The sequence below is a fragment of the Sinocyclocheilus rhinocerous genome, unplaced genomic scaffold (assembly GCF_001515625.1).
Source record: "Sinocyclocheilus rhinocerous isolate Xijiao unplaced genomic scaffold, SAMN03320098_v1.1 scaffold348, whole genome shotgun sequence".
NCBI lineage: Eukaryota > Metazoa > Chordata > Actinopteri > Cypriniformes > Cyprinidae > Sinocyclocheilus > Sinocyclocheilus rhinocerous.
The window spans coordinates 661,881-678,627 of NW_015635025.1; the positions used below are offsets into that span (position 1 = coordinate 661,881).

The window sequence follows — 16,747 nt, forward strand, 5'->3', positions numbered from 1 at the left end:
TCAGCTGAAAGCTGAATAAATAATCTTTCCACTGATGTATGGTTTGTTAGGATAGGACAATATTTGGCCGAGATACAACTATTTGAAAGTCTGGAATCTGAGGGTGCAAAAAAATCAAAATAATGAGAAAATTGCCTTTAAAGTTGTCCAAATGAAGTTCTGAGCAATGCATATTACTAATCAAAAATTAAATTTTGATATATTTACAGTAGGACATTTACAAAATATCTTCATTGAACATGATCTTTACTTAATATCCGAATGATTTTTGTCATAAAAGAAAAATCGATAATGTTGACCCATACGATGTTTTTTTTTTGTTTTTTTGGCTATAATCTTGTTGCATGTATTTAAACAGCAAAAACACAAGGTCAGATTTTGGTTAGTGCACACATTGGAACCAAAGTGTAGTTAATCATAATAGCTTGTTATGTTTCATTAACTTTTCACAACCACAACGTGTCACAATACTATAACTATAGGCCTATCTATATCTAGTTGTATCATTTGAAGCTTAACAAAGTGTGCTTGTGTTATTTTTCAAGTAAATGGCACTTGGTTTCATATTTTATTTCCTAATGCAATAACATTAAATCCGACTCAGTCTATGCTAATATGTTTAATTAACCCAAAATGATAAGTTGCTACTTATATAAAAGCTTTTTTGAACTTCTAAGTTCTAAATGCTAATAAGTTGTCATTTTTGATTGATCTCCACAAATGCCATGTCTTTGGAAACGAAGTGTTAGTTTTATGGTCTCAGTGATGTGATATATGAAAACCACTGGTGACAGTGTTTAAATCACTCCTGACTTACACTCACAGGCTGGCTCTAGCTCATCTTCACAAACATTGTCTGAGGTGTCATTGGTTGAGACAGAGCACACTCTCAAGCCCGAGCCACTAATGAGACGTATCCGTCATAGTGGATGATTTGCTAGATGAGACTAATTACTGTGTTTCACCCATAGATGATAATGAATTCATTATTTATGTTGTGGCTGTATTTTCAATCATCTGATCCAATCTAGTAGAGATGCAGACTTAGAGCAGGCTTATAATGGGCGTGCTGTACAGAAGTATAAGTGTGAGTGAATGGTTTTAAGAACACACTCTTGAGCTTGTGAAGAGACAGCAAAGTGTTTTTTTTCCCTCCCTCTCTCTCTCTATCTCTCGATCTCTTGCCCGGGGAGGCCAGGCCGTCTGCTGTGATTCTGACCCGTCTCACTGTCTGGCTGACAGCAGACTGACATACGAAAACACGGTCCGCTTTCTAGAGTCTATTCCTGTGGCCTCAGAAATAGACACTGACAGGCTGGCATTGATGTAGTTCATATAATGATATTCACAGACAGACAACAGAAGTGAAGGGTCAAATCATTATCGCAGCTAGAGGGAAATGCATGGTAAGACAAGAGAGATAAAACAAACATAAAATCATCAAATTAGTTCAGTCTATCCCACTTAGATGGTAAAAGGCCAATAATAAAATCAGCAGATATGTTAGTGATTGGCTGCATTGCTCAACGCTGCAAAACACGTTGTAAATAGAAACCTTTGATGCTCCACTGAACGTGAACACAAATACATACAGGACCATTTGCCAAATCAGTTTTTTTTTTTAATATAAATTAAAGTTGCATGTCAGTACAGCTGCTGTTTGTCAGTAGATATATATCAGTGACAGTGGCAGGTTTAGTTGCATTTTATTTTGTGATTTGGAGAGTGTTATGATGAGAAATAGAGACAGAGTGTGAAGGGCAGCAGCTACACAAGTATTTTTAACAACTGGTAAGGGGAGGATTCAGCATGAAATAACCTCAGAAATTAGGAACATGACACATCAAAATTCAGATTTCATATGGTAGAGCATAGAAAGATACACTCTAAAAAATACTGGGTTGTTTCAACCCAATTTTGGCTCAAATATGGACAAACCCAACTTTTGGGTTAAAAATTTAAATAAAAAATGTAACCCAACAGCTGGGTTTGTCCATATTTGAAACAACCCAGTATTTTTTAGAGTGCATAGGGCAAGAAATGAGACTTATGGCAAAATCATATCGACTTCCTCTCAGTGCATACTTTTAACTGTAGATCAAGAAAGTAAATTATTATTTTCCAAATAATAATAATTATTACTGTTATTATTATCATTTGTTAAACACTGAAACCTGGGCTGTTGTTATTATATTTCCACCAGAAGTAAAAATGTATATAATCTTATAATTTCACATGTTAAAGGTATAGCTAACATAAAAACACGATGAAGATTTAAATGAACATAAATGTATGTCAGGCTGTCTCATTTAAGCCACCGGTCCTGCTGTACACTAGAGATACAGGCAGTGCTCTGAGCAGCAGCTCCTGCAGTGCTGTGATTTTCTCCCCTCTTATTTAACACTCTTTCACCGCAGTTTAAACTTCTGCTCGTTCCACTCATTGAAAAGGATTTGTATTTTAGCAGATAACTTTTTCCAAGCAGTTCCCTATGCTATACCTCCCTCAAACCCCTTCTCCAGCTATCTGTCTGCACATGAATGTCTCACCTGCCGGAAAGCCATCCGTAAAAGAAAAATAAAAGCTAAAAATAAAAAAATAAAATAAAAGGTGCAGTTCATTATGGTGCTATAGAGACATGATGGAACTGTCATTGAATGGAAAAAGCTCTGTGTAGATAAGGGGTGTCAAATTCATTATTGGTTGAGGGCCAAATCGGATAAAATGTCACCTTGTGTGGGTCTAATTACCTTTTGTTAAACCTTAGTTTGCTCACAATTGCATTAATATTAACCATACAAACTACACTATAATTTAAAATAGTATTTTTTTACAATAATTAAACCATATTTTTCTAAATGAGATGGTTGGTTGGTTTAAGCTTGTCAATAATAAATAATATGAAACTAAAACTGCTCATTCATTCAAAATATTCGCTCAAAATGGCTGATTCATTTGTGACCCTGGAGCACAAAGTCTTAAGTCGCTGGGGTATATTTGTAGCAATAGCCAAAAATACAAAAATGAAGCAAGTGACTGTCACGTCCTGTCTCCCGAGATACCTTCATCTGATTGATTTCTAAAGGCAGCATAGATGTATCCTTCGCTGCCTTTGATATCCCACACTCACTCTATTTTGTTGTAGATCATTAAACCGTTACGCTTCCTCAGAAGCCTGTCTGAAATCCTTTTCGTGAGGTGCCTTCATGTGCAAACGGTGCCTGGAAAGGCATTGCTGATAAGGCTGCGAGGCAACAAATCAGCACCCTAAGTTTTCAGAAGCAGGCATCAAGCTGCTCGGAGATGCACTAATGTTCTACCCCTGCTTTGTTAAAACCTATTTTTGTTGGCGAAACAGAGCAAAAACAGACAACGCTGTGTCTAAAATGTAACTCACTTAATACCTTATATCCTTATAAAACGTGATCTCGCGCTGCTTTACTGAAACAATTCAAATTGAGTCACACCGCAATCGACGGCTATCAGCCTTGCATACTGGTCACATCAAACAGTTTTTCAAGAACTATTAGAGTCTTCTTTAAATGCGGACTGCTTCACACAATAGTGCTTCGCCTTTTCATTCCCCTGCAGTGTACTGAAATGCTGTGCTAGTGGCACTCCATTTACATGTGGCGTTCGCTCGTACAAATGGCTAATTGCCCTCTAATTTGTGTCACCAGGTACCATAGACGGCTCACCTAAAAACTATTTACTGACGCCGCCCACCTGACCTACTTTCCTATGTACCACATATTTAACAAATAATCTCTAACACCCCTCACCCAACCAACAAGCCAACTCTGAGGGTCTATGGACCCTTCCCCCTAAACGCAACTAACACCTTCAAAAAGGCAGAACAGGCCTCTGGTTCCATGGCAACCAAAGACAAATCATCTGATAACACTGGTTTTATTGCTCAAAGGAATGCGGGTAAAGCAACTCTCACTCATTCTCCACATAGGAAAGACACATAATGCCCATAGAAATGGACTGTTCTCTAATTAACTCGTAGACAACCCTTTCTTTGAATGAACTCGCATATCCTCAGAACATTGTGTGTATCATTACTGTTTTGTATAGTGTTTTTGTATGGTATACTGTTTTATGCATGTTATGATAGATCACTAGTTAATACAACCTCACCCATACCATGTTTTGTATCTATGAGCTCCAACTTACATTTCCTATTTGTTGATTTACATGACATTTTGCTAACTCTGTGACATAATTAGTATTATAGGAATCTTGAAGATTCTTCTCTTGAACACCCAATCGAGTTTCATATGCAAAACACCATGCTAGAGACAAAGGATCGTAAACTTTCCGTCCAAAGGTACCATTCCTCATTGGCTCACTCAAATCCTGAGGGTGTGCAGACAAACTGAATCACACTGTTAATGCAGGCAGCAAGACTGAATGCAATTGTTAAATAACCATTTAAAAAGTGACAATAATATATTATTACTGCTTAGCTAAAAAATGGAAGTTGAAAATTCAACTGTTAAAGCATGAAATAAGATACCGCGAATCAGTGAATTTGAGTTTAATGTGGGTGTATTATCAGTAAAGTAATCATTAAACGTGTAATAATAAAAAAAAAACATCAGCCATTTATATTAATGTGATTCAGAGATGAAGGCCATAATACTAATGTCGTCCACACGAGGGAGCCACAGGATATCAAATCCTTTAAGATCTCAATTTAAAAATGGTGTAAATTGTTCAATAAATTGACTTGTAGTAAAAAATTGCATATAAATCCTTTTTTTTTTTTTATAAAATTTAATAAAGCCCAATATAATAAGCATGCAAAAACTGTAATCTCCTTAATACTTATAGACCATTATTTTTATCTTAATTTTAATGGTATTGACAACATATTTGTCAAGTTGTCAGACATGAGTGAATGTATGTCCAATTTATCTTTTTTAATATTGTGCATATAATAAAACGTCCATAAAGACTCATATTTTACTTGAAATCTACACACGCCATTGTGCTTGGACCGCGATGATTCGCCTCAAGTTAAACTGCATTGTTTCAGTTACCTTCTGTGTCGCTGTCCACAATGCTTCGGTAACAGGACTTTAAAATAACAAACAGGGAAAACAATAAATGGCATGACTTACATCTCATCCAGCTAGCCAACTCCGTCCATGCTCCATGATCCGTGTTTTTTTTTTTTTTCTTCATTTAAATGTCTTGTGAAAGGATTTTTTGTAAAGATAAAATAAAATTTACTTTAATCTCGGAAGGGATATCCAATCACATGAGGCCAAAATATATGAAAACAATACTGATTCACTAAAATCAAAAGTGGGAGGACCTGGGGCGCAGTGCTAGGACAATCTGAAACAAGCCAATTAGAGCTCAGCCTCAAGTCACATGCTTTTCACAAGTTTACAGACCTAATAGACACCTATTTGTCCGGCGCCCCGCACACACACAACAAACGAAATCGAGTTTAGATTTTGTTTTTGTTTTTTATAAGTGCTAACATGACTACCAGTCAAACAGTATTACTAAATAATGCAATTTCGTGATTATTTTGCAATAGATATTTAACTTATTTTTAACATTTTGAAGTAGGCTTCTTCCCTGGCTAACTTTTTTTGGCTGATAACTATTGATCAGCCGCCACTGTTCTTAAGTGAACATGAACAGCTGAGAAAGAAACCGGACACGAACTGCGCGTGATGCAATGTGTCAAAAGCAATAGAACCCATTATAATCAGTGATATTGTCTACACAGGATGCAGCGCGGCACGACACGACAAATCCCCGAAAGTAAACGGATTCCCCGTTCTATTTCTGAAATAGTCCAAGCAACGGCTGCTTTGTCGCATCCAGTATTGTCAACTTCAAGCTACTGCGGTTGTAGACACGTTGTCAAAGTGATGGACACTGAATTCCAACAATCCTGCTGTTGTCTGCGTTTTTAATGTTGATCAAAGAAAATAGGACAAAGGAAAAAAAAACAATCACTCACTGCTCTTGAACTTTAAAAATATATATATAAAGACTATAGTGTTATTTGATTAGATTAAACATTTTTTAACACATGAAATATGAAAGCAAGTAGACATATGATTATGACGATATATTTTCTGTATGTGTTTTGTATACAGCTCATGCTATTTTTATAACAATAAAGGATGTTTATAACAATAAGCATTGTGGCGTTATTAAACATACAAAGAGTGCATGTCTGCCTAGAATCAAAATCAACTATAGATCACAATCGGGAGTTATTACAAGCATTCGATGATGGTTTAAAGTGGGTTTTAAGCAAATACATTAATAATTACATACATTTTCAAATGTGGCTTGATGCTAATTGTACTTCTATTTATATTTTAAGATGTTTTCTTGTAAGCATTATAGATAGTTTGTGTTTCTGGCATAGAACCAAACTGGTGAAAAATATTTCTGGCCAGTAAATTTCCTTAAGTCACCGGCCATTGGCAGGTCTGGCAAAAAGTTAGTTTTAGGCCCTGCTTCTGGACCAGAGTATGTGAGCGGAGTGGAGCAGCAACAGTTTCTCCTCCACGCTCCAAACATTCAGTTATCACTCCGCTCCGGATTCAGCATTTCCCGCTCCTCGCTCCACTGATCAGAAACTCCTCCTTCACTCCATGACGAAATTTGTGGCTGAAGTATTTCAGTATGTTTTGAAATATCACAAAATTCTGTTCAGAACTTATATTAAACAAGAAATAAATGCACAATACTAGAAGAATATTTTTAATGTTGTTTATTGGAACACTAAAATTAGCCAAGTTTATATTAAATGACTGTGTAACTCACTTTTGTCTGTACAACATCTCTCTACAAATAGCAATGCTGTACGCTTGTAGTTAAGAAATAGAAAGAAAATGCTGTAACTTTTTAGTGTTTAAGCTAATAAATCACAGAACAGTGTTGACAATAATTGTCTACACTCCTGAATGTTTCTGTGTGCGCGCGATATGTACGTTAAGTGTGAGCTTGTGTGTTGTGCGCCTGTGCAGCAATGAAGCAGCACATTAGTTTAGAGCGGATATTAACTACCTGTACAGTAAACTGTTTAAATGTGAATTCAGCCAATCAATATTAAGCATTCACATGGTACAATCCAACGTAATCTCATGAGAATTCGTATGTATTTTACGCAAAATGTGGTTCCACAAAACGTACATTTACTTACATTTTCACAGATACTGAAACGTACAATACTGACGTATTGACAACACCTAAAACGTAAATATTCGTGTGGCACAATGGTATGATTGGTTACTTAAACCAACACCAATTAGGGCACAAAATACCGACTACGCCACCCCGGAAATTAGGCCGGGGACCCACACGTACATAAAGTACACAAAGCGCACAGATTCGTCGTGGCTGAGCCAGGTATCAGACAGTGATGTAATGTTTCATACAATTTATTTAAAAAAAAAGTAAATTGCAAATGACAAAAACTGGTCTCTTTATTATACAAACATAAAAAGTACATCAGTCCTACAACACTCTGCACACCCACAACTTTACCACATCAGAACTGGGAGATTCGACTTGCCTGTCCCAGAGACATGGCAGCCACATGTGCACCCCACAGCACAAAATCACCCATTGTGAACACTGCAGACTGACAGCCAAACCGCCACCACACACACAGAGGACTCTGGCTAGCACTGGCACCCCAATTCTGAAGGGAAAAGAAAGCAATATGAGACAACGAACACACGCACACACAATAATCTCAATGAATGAACACTTATTATATGCTGCACAAAGGAATCTAAGAATCACAATATGGATAACAAACACCACTTTACTCACTCAGGGGCTGCTCCGTTACCCGTTGATCATGCTTGACTTTCCGATGCTGCTCTGCAGTTTGCAACCACTCACGGGCGCCCTCAAAGGCCACTTCAAGCCGGGCCTGATGCTCTTCTACCCAGTGGTGAACTATCGACCACCGGCTCCTGCACCCGGCCCGGCAAGAAATCAACAGGCAGTCTAGGCTCTTGCACAAACATGAAAAAGTAAGGGGTTTCCCCAGTGGCTTGGTGGGGAGTGGTGTTATAACAAAACAGCACCAGGGCCAAACAAGAGGTTAAACTGTTCACACTGGCCGTTACCGGCTGGATGGTATGGAGTGCTGCAGGACTTACCAACCTGGTAGAGGCTACACAACTGCTGAATAAGACGAGATTTAAAATTGCGGCCCTGGTCTGAATGGATTCGCCCTTGAAACCCAAACTTGAAAAACCACTCCTCCACCAAGACACGGGCCACAGTCTCCGCCTGCTGGTCCCAAGTAGGGATTGCCATGGTAAATTTACTAAAAACATCTGTCATCACCAACACATTCTCCTGCCCTGAGTAGGACGGTTCCAGGATTGTGAAATCAAGCTGTTCTGTGGCCCCCAATTTTGCAGTAGCCAAATGACTCAGGGGGTTATTATCTGTGCGCACAATGCAGTGATGTCCCAACAGATATTCGTGGAATTTTTCGGCCATGGCCCATTTCAAGGCCAAGAATTCAAGCCGCATGGAACTGTAAGTAGCGGTATTATGCTCCGCTTGCTGAAGACTTCGGCTAGCGTAGGCCACTGGCCTCACCTTACCATTGACCTCTTGTGACAGCACTGCACCCAGCCTGCCAACTGGCATCAATCTCCAAAATAAGGGTGTTTAAAGGCCGCATATGCAAGAACGTGATAGTTTCTGCTTCAAGGTCTGAAATGCTTGTTCGCACTGTTCGGACCACAATGCCGCTAATTCCTGACTCCGACAACTTGCTTTCCCTCTAACTGTTTCGGCCACTAGCCGATGTAACGGAGCTGCTACCTGGGCAAACCCCTTGACAAAGCGCCTATAGTAGCTAGCGAACCCCAAAAAGGTCCGCAGCTCTAATGCAGTCTTAGGGCATGGCCACTGAGTCACAGCCTCAACCATATTAGGGTTTGAGCTACTCCCTGGGACGATATTACGTGTCCTAAATACCGCACCTCTTTCTTTAAAAATGCACACTTCACCAACTTGACCTTGAGGCCTGCGGCTCGTAGGCATCCAAGAACCATCTTCAGCCTCTGCAGATGTTGTTGCACGGACAAGGAGAAAACAATGATGTCGTCAAGATATAACAAGACAGACTGATGGCGCTTGTCGCCAAAGAGCCGCTCCATAAGGCATTGGTGCGTTGCACAGGCCGAAGGGCATACAATTCCATTCGAATAGCCCGAATTGTGTACAAAAAGCAGTTTTATGAATTATCTGATTGTACCCGCTGGCCAGATCTAAAGTAGTGAACCAGCGAGCCCCTGTTAAAGAATTTAATGTCTCCTCAATTTGAGGCAGCGGAAACACATCTTTCCGAGTCTTAGAGTTGAGCTGACTATAGTCTACACTGATGGGGCCCTTAAAGGGATACGCACATCTTAACTAAGACTACTGGGGAAGCATAGAGACTACAACTCTCTCGGATCACTTGCGTGTCCAAGAGCTGGCCAATATAAATCTTAATCAACTCGTATTCGGAAGGCAGGATCCGCCTATAGCGTTGCCGGACTGGAGTATCATCCATTAACGGAATTTCGTGAGACAGGAGGCTATAGCCCTTTATCTGTTCCTGCTCCTCGTCCGACAACCCTTGCAGTTCTATGGTCTCGATGTGCTCTGCCCCTGACACAATAATACTATCACAGGTTGCTACCTGCGCATTCACCATCGAAACCTTGGTCAACCCGACAGGTAAATCAGCCAAATGCACTTCCCGCAACTTTCCAAGGATTGTTGTGGGATATAAAATGGCATCGAGAACACCGATGTTGACGACAGGTACCGAAACCACATGAACTAGACAACCCAGTCTCCAGGGGCTCAAATAACACGGTCCTAACAGTAAAGGTGGACGAACATGTCGCAATTATAAATTTCAAAGTGACGCCTGGGACACGACACACTCTATGCCCACAGACTTTGACATTAACGCCACACATGAGAATGCCATCTACCCTGTGACAGGCTTGAAAAGCCTGAGACAATTCCGCATCCCGCGTCACTAATGGTAGCTCAAGTTCACAGGTGCAGCGACAAAGCACATTCATTCTCAGAATACAAGGAGTGCTAGAGCTGCCACCCGGAGGGTCATGAACCACCAATATTCCACATTCGGATCCCACTTGACCACACAGTTCAATGTCTAATTCAATGTACCCAATGTAATGGATTTCTAGTCCATTGGCTACTCTGAGCTGCAACCAGTGGCATGACCGCGAACGATCCTGGCCCCATGGTTAAACCTGCGACCTAAAACAGCTCTCTGTAATGGTTGATAACATGGACCCAGAATAGATCAAACAGGGTACTGAGACTCCCCCAATAGTAACAACAAGGTGTGGGCAGGAGGAGACTAAACGAGACACTGATTCACCGCCAAAAAAAACACGAGAGCCCTGCATACCCCCTACCGAACTGTGGCTCTGCAGCCCGGTGGGTAACTAGTTTCCTGGTTAGGGCCAGGAACTGGCCTTGAATCGCTAGATGATGAGTCAACCTGGGAACGGGCTGGAGGGCCATTGGAGCGACATTCCCAGTTGCACTCCCGAGCAAAATGACCTGGCTGCCGACACCGTCTGCAAACCACTACAGCTGGACGAGAGGGGCGACCACGAAACTGGGGACTTTGGCTCCATGCTAAGATTTGAGTAAGCTTATCAATCTGCTTTTGCTGATGGTTTAGCATTTCCCGTAATTCACCTAATTCTGACGAATGATTTCCATACTCAGAACCTGGCCTAGTATCTGTCACAGTTATGGACTGTTTGTGGTGTTTTGTCCCTCATGTGCCCATATTTGGTCGTTCCTTTTCTCATTGTGTCACTATTAGTTGATCCTCCTCACCTGTCTGCCCCTCATTAGCACCCCTACTTATAGTCAAGTCTGTTCATTCTGCCTTTGTCAGGGTATTGTTGATGTTACCCTGTGTGTTAGACCCTTTTCTTCTTGTGGATTACCATTAAAAGGATTTGTTGTTATAACCTTCGTCTTGCCTTCGTCTCCCTAACAGCAGTAATGTGACAGTATCGCCTTGAACCCCACATTGAATCCCACGCACCAGAGGAGCAGAATCGTATGAACAACTTTACAGACACAAATGAATCCGTATGAATATTGAAATCACGACATTAACATTTTATTATATTGTATTCAGTTGTCATATTAATGGCATTATGTTTTCAACTGCATTTATTAAATTAGGTTTACTCTTTTACTTAATATGAAATGATAACATTTTGTTCTGTTTTGTGTGATTTCTGCTGCCACCTCGTTTAGAAGAATACACAATGTTCAACAAGACTACACTTTAAAGCCTTAAAATGAATAACATTTCTGCAATTGTTTAACCATTACTTATCATGTAATATTTGCTTTGTTTGCCATGGGACACAAAATGCATTTTCTCCGACATGCTGTGACTGACAACATAACCATAAAACACACCAAAAAAACGCAACATAATTACAAAAGGATTACATTTTATTCATGTGCTGTAATCCAAATTTTCAGAATCCATACGACTGTGAGGAACAGACCCAAACTCACGCCTTTAGTCAGCGATCATCATCTCCATCCTGAGCAGCGACCGTAAGCAGCAATACCTGTTCTGACGTGCTCCTTACAAATTCAAAAGTTGCCACTTCAAGAAGCTTTAAGACATATGTTTTACGGCAGTAAAATCGAACGCTCATTAGCTCTCACCCATAGATATGTCTACTATGGTACTGCTTTGACATATTTGCAATAGATAAATTATTCAGAAATTATTCAGAAATAAATTATTCAAAATATTCAGAAAGATGTGCAGTTATTTTTTTTTTAAGTTTTGTGCTTGTAACCGTTACGTACTAATACCTACGTATAAACAATGATACCAGGCTGAACATGCTTGAGATATAACCTCCCGCACTCGTCCATCGCAGTCATTATAACCTTCACCAATTCTTTCTGATTTGTTTTAATTTATTGTTTTTTAACGTGTGTTTGGCAGTGTTATTTTTTTAGGATTACTGATAAACTACTGTCATTTGATTTGTATTTGTTATTTATTTTAATTTTAGTTAAATTATGTCTGACTGATAAATGACTAAATAAAAAAATTTGAGCGATCCACATTTTTTGTTTGTTTTTTACATAGTGAGTTATATAATGTCAGCTCTCACATCGTTAAAACAGAAATTACGATATTATAGTAGATGATAAACAACTACAGAGTGTAACTTTCCTTTAAATTAAAAATAAAATATTGTAGTGAATACACTTTATTTAATTTTCAAAAAAAATAAGTAAATAAAAATATTTTATTTGTTATTTTATATTATTGTTCAAATCATCCCGCGTTTGACACCCCTGGTGTAGATTTTCTTTGTGAAGTTTTTCTTTTTTTGAGTTTCACTGGAAAAACAACAGCGTATGGGTGTGAACAACATGAGGGTGAGTACATGATTATTTTTGCGTCTAATTATTTCTTTAATTTTGGTAGCCCTATAAATGACACATTCCATTCTAAATGAAAAACTCTGTGCTCAACTAGCCTTGCCATTTAATTCAGACGGCCAAAACACGCTTAACCTTCCTGCATCATTGAAGTATTGAAACAGGTAGGAGTTCACAAAAGAAACAGATTCCCAAATACTCCAGCGACGCGAAGGTCAAAGCGAGGTCCTTACAATTCCGCCGAATTACCATTTTAATGTCAGAGTCTTCCTGAGAAAGCAGTGCATACACACAAATGCCAATTGCATTTGTGTATTTGTGTGCTTGTAATGTGTTCTGTCTATGAGAACGAGTGACACTGAGATGGCGGTATTCAGCGAAGCATGAAATAAGCTTTTCTGGAGAACAGTGCAGGGTTGAGAGGATGGGGGTGGAAGTGCGGGGTGATCGCTCATGTTATTTCTTAATTAACGACTTGCTGTTCTTAAGCCAAGCTCATAAAATGTGTTCTATTCATCCTTTCTGGCCAGTCCGCTGCTAATTTCTGCAGATATTAATTTCCATCAGAAATGCTGAGCGTCTGGAAACGAAGCTTTAAAAATATAAATGACTGTACACTCAACATTGTGTTTGCAGTTAAAATTGATTTAAATACAAGCTTTTCATAACCGTAGTCTCTCATATTGAAGACGGATTTACTAGTGTGTGACAATGCAGTGATGCCAGCGAGAATAATCCGTTTTTATCTTTATACAATCAAACCCAGACAATCCTGTCGGTTATTATTGTTCTCCTAAAGAGTGTTATTGATTTTTCCCCCCCAAGGTTTCAGGGGCTTTAGGGCCCTTAAAGGAATAGTTGACCCAAAAATGAAAATTGGCTGAAAATGTCCTCACCCTCAGGCCATCCAAGATGTAGATGAATTTGTTTCTTCATCAGATTTGGAGAAATGTAGCATTGCATCACTTGCTCAGCAATGGATGCTCTGCAGTGAATGGGTGCCTTCAGAATGAGAGTCCAAACAGCTGATAAACACATCACAATAATCCACAAGTAATCCACTCCACTCCAGTCCATCAGTTAATATCTTAAGAAGCCAAAAGCTGCGTGTTTGTAAGAAACAAATCCATCAAGACGTTTTTAACTTTAAACCATCAGATCTGTCCAAAATATCAGTCCATAAGTCATAATCACGCTTCCACCAAAGAAAGAAAGAAAGAATCTATTCCTGCATGAAGTGTACATACATTTTTGAACAGACACTAAAACACACAGTATTATTAAGTTGACAGTTGGACAGTTTTTTACGTATGTACATTCAAATCTTTACAAATTATTTAAAGACTAAAACTAATATAACTGTATATTCAATCGCATAGTGGTACTCTCATTTATTAGTAAATGATGGAGCATTTTTTTTTATCTGAGGAAGTCTTTTTAATGCTAAATAATTTGTAAATGAAATCCAGATGGAACTAATAACAGCAAAGTAATCTGCACTCTGCATAGTGGCATATAATTATCATCAAAGCTCAAGAAGTATGAATTATATGAAATGCATGTCGGTTTAATAGTGTAACATTAATGTGTGTTTACTGATTTGTGTTTGTGTGTGCTTTCACAATGGCTCTTAACAGTCTTTAGAAATCACACACAACAGAATGAAACCATTATAACATCAAAATAGGTCAGTGCATTAACTGTGTTCAATAAATGTGATGGAGTTAATTAATCTCATTCATTATACGTGCAATAAAATTAGCCTATATTTTATGAGCCTAAAAGGACTTGTAAAAATGTGTTAATCTCCAAAGTTTATGTTAATATTGTATGCATCGATTGTCTATCTAAAGTAAAGCATATGTGGCTAGACCCTGTAAATCTGAATGGTATCATGATGTGCAATCGTGCAAACAAAATGATATCGCAAATCTATTCTTAACCAGACTACTGATAAAATAAATGAATCCAAAGATGGTGCATGTTTGCAAATTTTGACAATGACTTCAGCAAATAGCTGAATGGAGGCTTGATAATGTCCTCTGATAATTCAGATAATGCTCACTTAACTCCTCTTATGCGATGTAAACATCCAGCTCCAGCAGAGCTCTAGTTCTAGTGAGGCGGTGCGTTCAAATGAAGGGGAGGAGAAGTCGAGCGCAACAGGAGCTCAGCTGATAAACATAATTTACACTCTCCACAACCAGAGTCGTTAATTACCTTCACAGTCTCAGACTAATGAACAACTCATGGAGACAGAGATAGGAGAGTTGAGACAACAGAATCAAAGACAGTTCTATAACCTTCCTCCTGTCTGGAAAACTGTATCATATCCATATCCTTAAAGAGACAATTCTCCCAAAAATGACAATTCTGTCATCAAAGATATTTTGAAGAATGTTGGGAACCTTTGACTTCTAGTGTATAGAAAGAAAAAAAAATCTGAGACATTTCTTAAAATATCTTGTTCAACAGAAAAAAGTCATACGGGTTTGGAACGAGTTGAGGATGAGTAAATGAATTTTCATTTTGGGTACACTATCCCTTTAATCATATCCATACACAATAAATAAATTCATGTTTTAATTGATCTTATACATATGGGTCACTGTAAGGAAACGTTTCCATTTTATATCACACCATATTTCCCACGCAAGCTAACACACTGCAGTACATATTCTTAGACCTTTTCTGAGTAACATTTCATGCATGTTGAATAGCTGAATTGATTTTATGTCACTCGCTTTAAACTGACAAACAATCAATGCTAGAATGTGCAGTGTACCTTCAAGAATGAATAGAAATTATTTATGGTCCACCAAGCAGTATGAGTCATTCACATAGCAGTATTTGCTATACACACTTAGTTAGTGCAGAAGTCTTACTACCTTATGCGGAATGGCTGTGATCGTTCACATAGCACTGATGGTAGTGAGGTGAATATTTCATAGCTATAGATTTAAATAAGGTTTTAATCACCAACTATTTACCTTTTTAAAATATTGATTAGAAAAACTGTTTGATTTCCAGTTTTAAATGAGATACAAACTATACCCTTCAAAATGAGTCTATATTTAGAAACTCCTTTAGCAGCAAAACCTCCACTAAATGTTTTCTATAGCTGCGTATCAGTTTTGGACCAGTCCTCCAAATCTGTTTCAGTTAATCAATATTTCAGGGTTGTCTTGATGGTACAGCTCTCTTTAGGTTATGCCACAGCATCTGAATTGGCTAAAGGTCAGGTCTCCAGAAAACACATTTTTCAGTCATTCTTTGGTTGATTTACTTGTGTGCATTAGGTCATTTTCTTGTTGCATCACCAAGCCTCTCTAAAGCTTGAAGTCATGAACTGAAGTCCTGCCATTCGCCTGTAAAATGTCTTAATATGCTTTTGAAGTCATTTTTCCTTCAGTGATCACAAGTGTCCAGACCCACACCCAAACCATGATGCTTCTGTACTATGCATCACAGTTAGTATAAGGTTTTAGTGTTGCTGTGCAGAGTAACAGTAGCAAGAGTCCAGAACCTCACAGCAAGTCATTGATGAATGCTTTTATGCCTGGTATACATTGTACGATTTTGGACTGTCCCAGATGAAAGATGACCAATGAGAAACAATCATGCCGATTTTTTTGGTTGTGGCTTCAAAAAGGTGGTCCTACATCATTCTGTAAGAAAGGTTCAAAGATGGGCATTGTCACGGTCTTGCAACCAAAGACAGCCCGTGATCATTTTCTTGCATTGTCAGACATTTAGGATAACCATCTCACAGTGTGTTTGCTGCTATGACCTACATCTACTGACAAGCCAATAAAAATGCAACATGAAATGATGTATTGATCAATGCGACACGGCACTAAAACATAAATACCATGGAGGTGAAAACAGCTAAAAGGAATACCAGTATGTGGGATTCCAGTAAGTAATTTATACAAAGTGGGAAGATTCTGCCTCCTCTTCTTTTTTTTTCAGTATAAAAAAACACAATTGCCATAGCGTGTCTTGCTCTATGTCATCATCGTACAGTCTACATACATGATCTACCTAAAGCTCGGCTCACACTGTGCAATTTTGGCCACGATTTGGCCGTCTGAGAGAAATTTTGAAAATCCTAAAAGATTCCTATAATCCTAGGCTAAAATCTGTAGTCTTTGATCGTTAGTTTGACATGTTCACCGACAGCCGATTAATGGCCGTTGTAATCAAATTTTACCTCCGACGAAATTCTGGCAGTGTCAGAAGATTTGGCGCACAGTCCTGCAGT

General features: G+C 38.7%; 1 protein-coding gene across 1 annotated transcript in view; it reads left to right on the forward strand.

The window, feature by feature from the left end:
* Positions 1 to 16,747, forward strand: part of LOC107746170 (FERM and PDZ domain-containing protein 3-like) — a 175,903-nt gene that overhangs the window by 77,436 nt on the left and 81,720 nt on the right. The window lies entirely within an intron of this gene.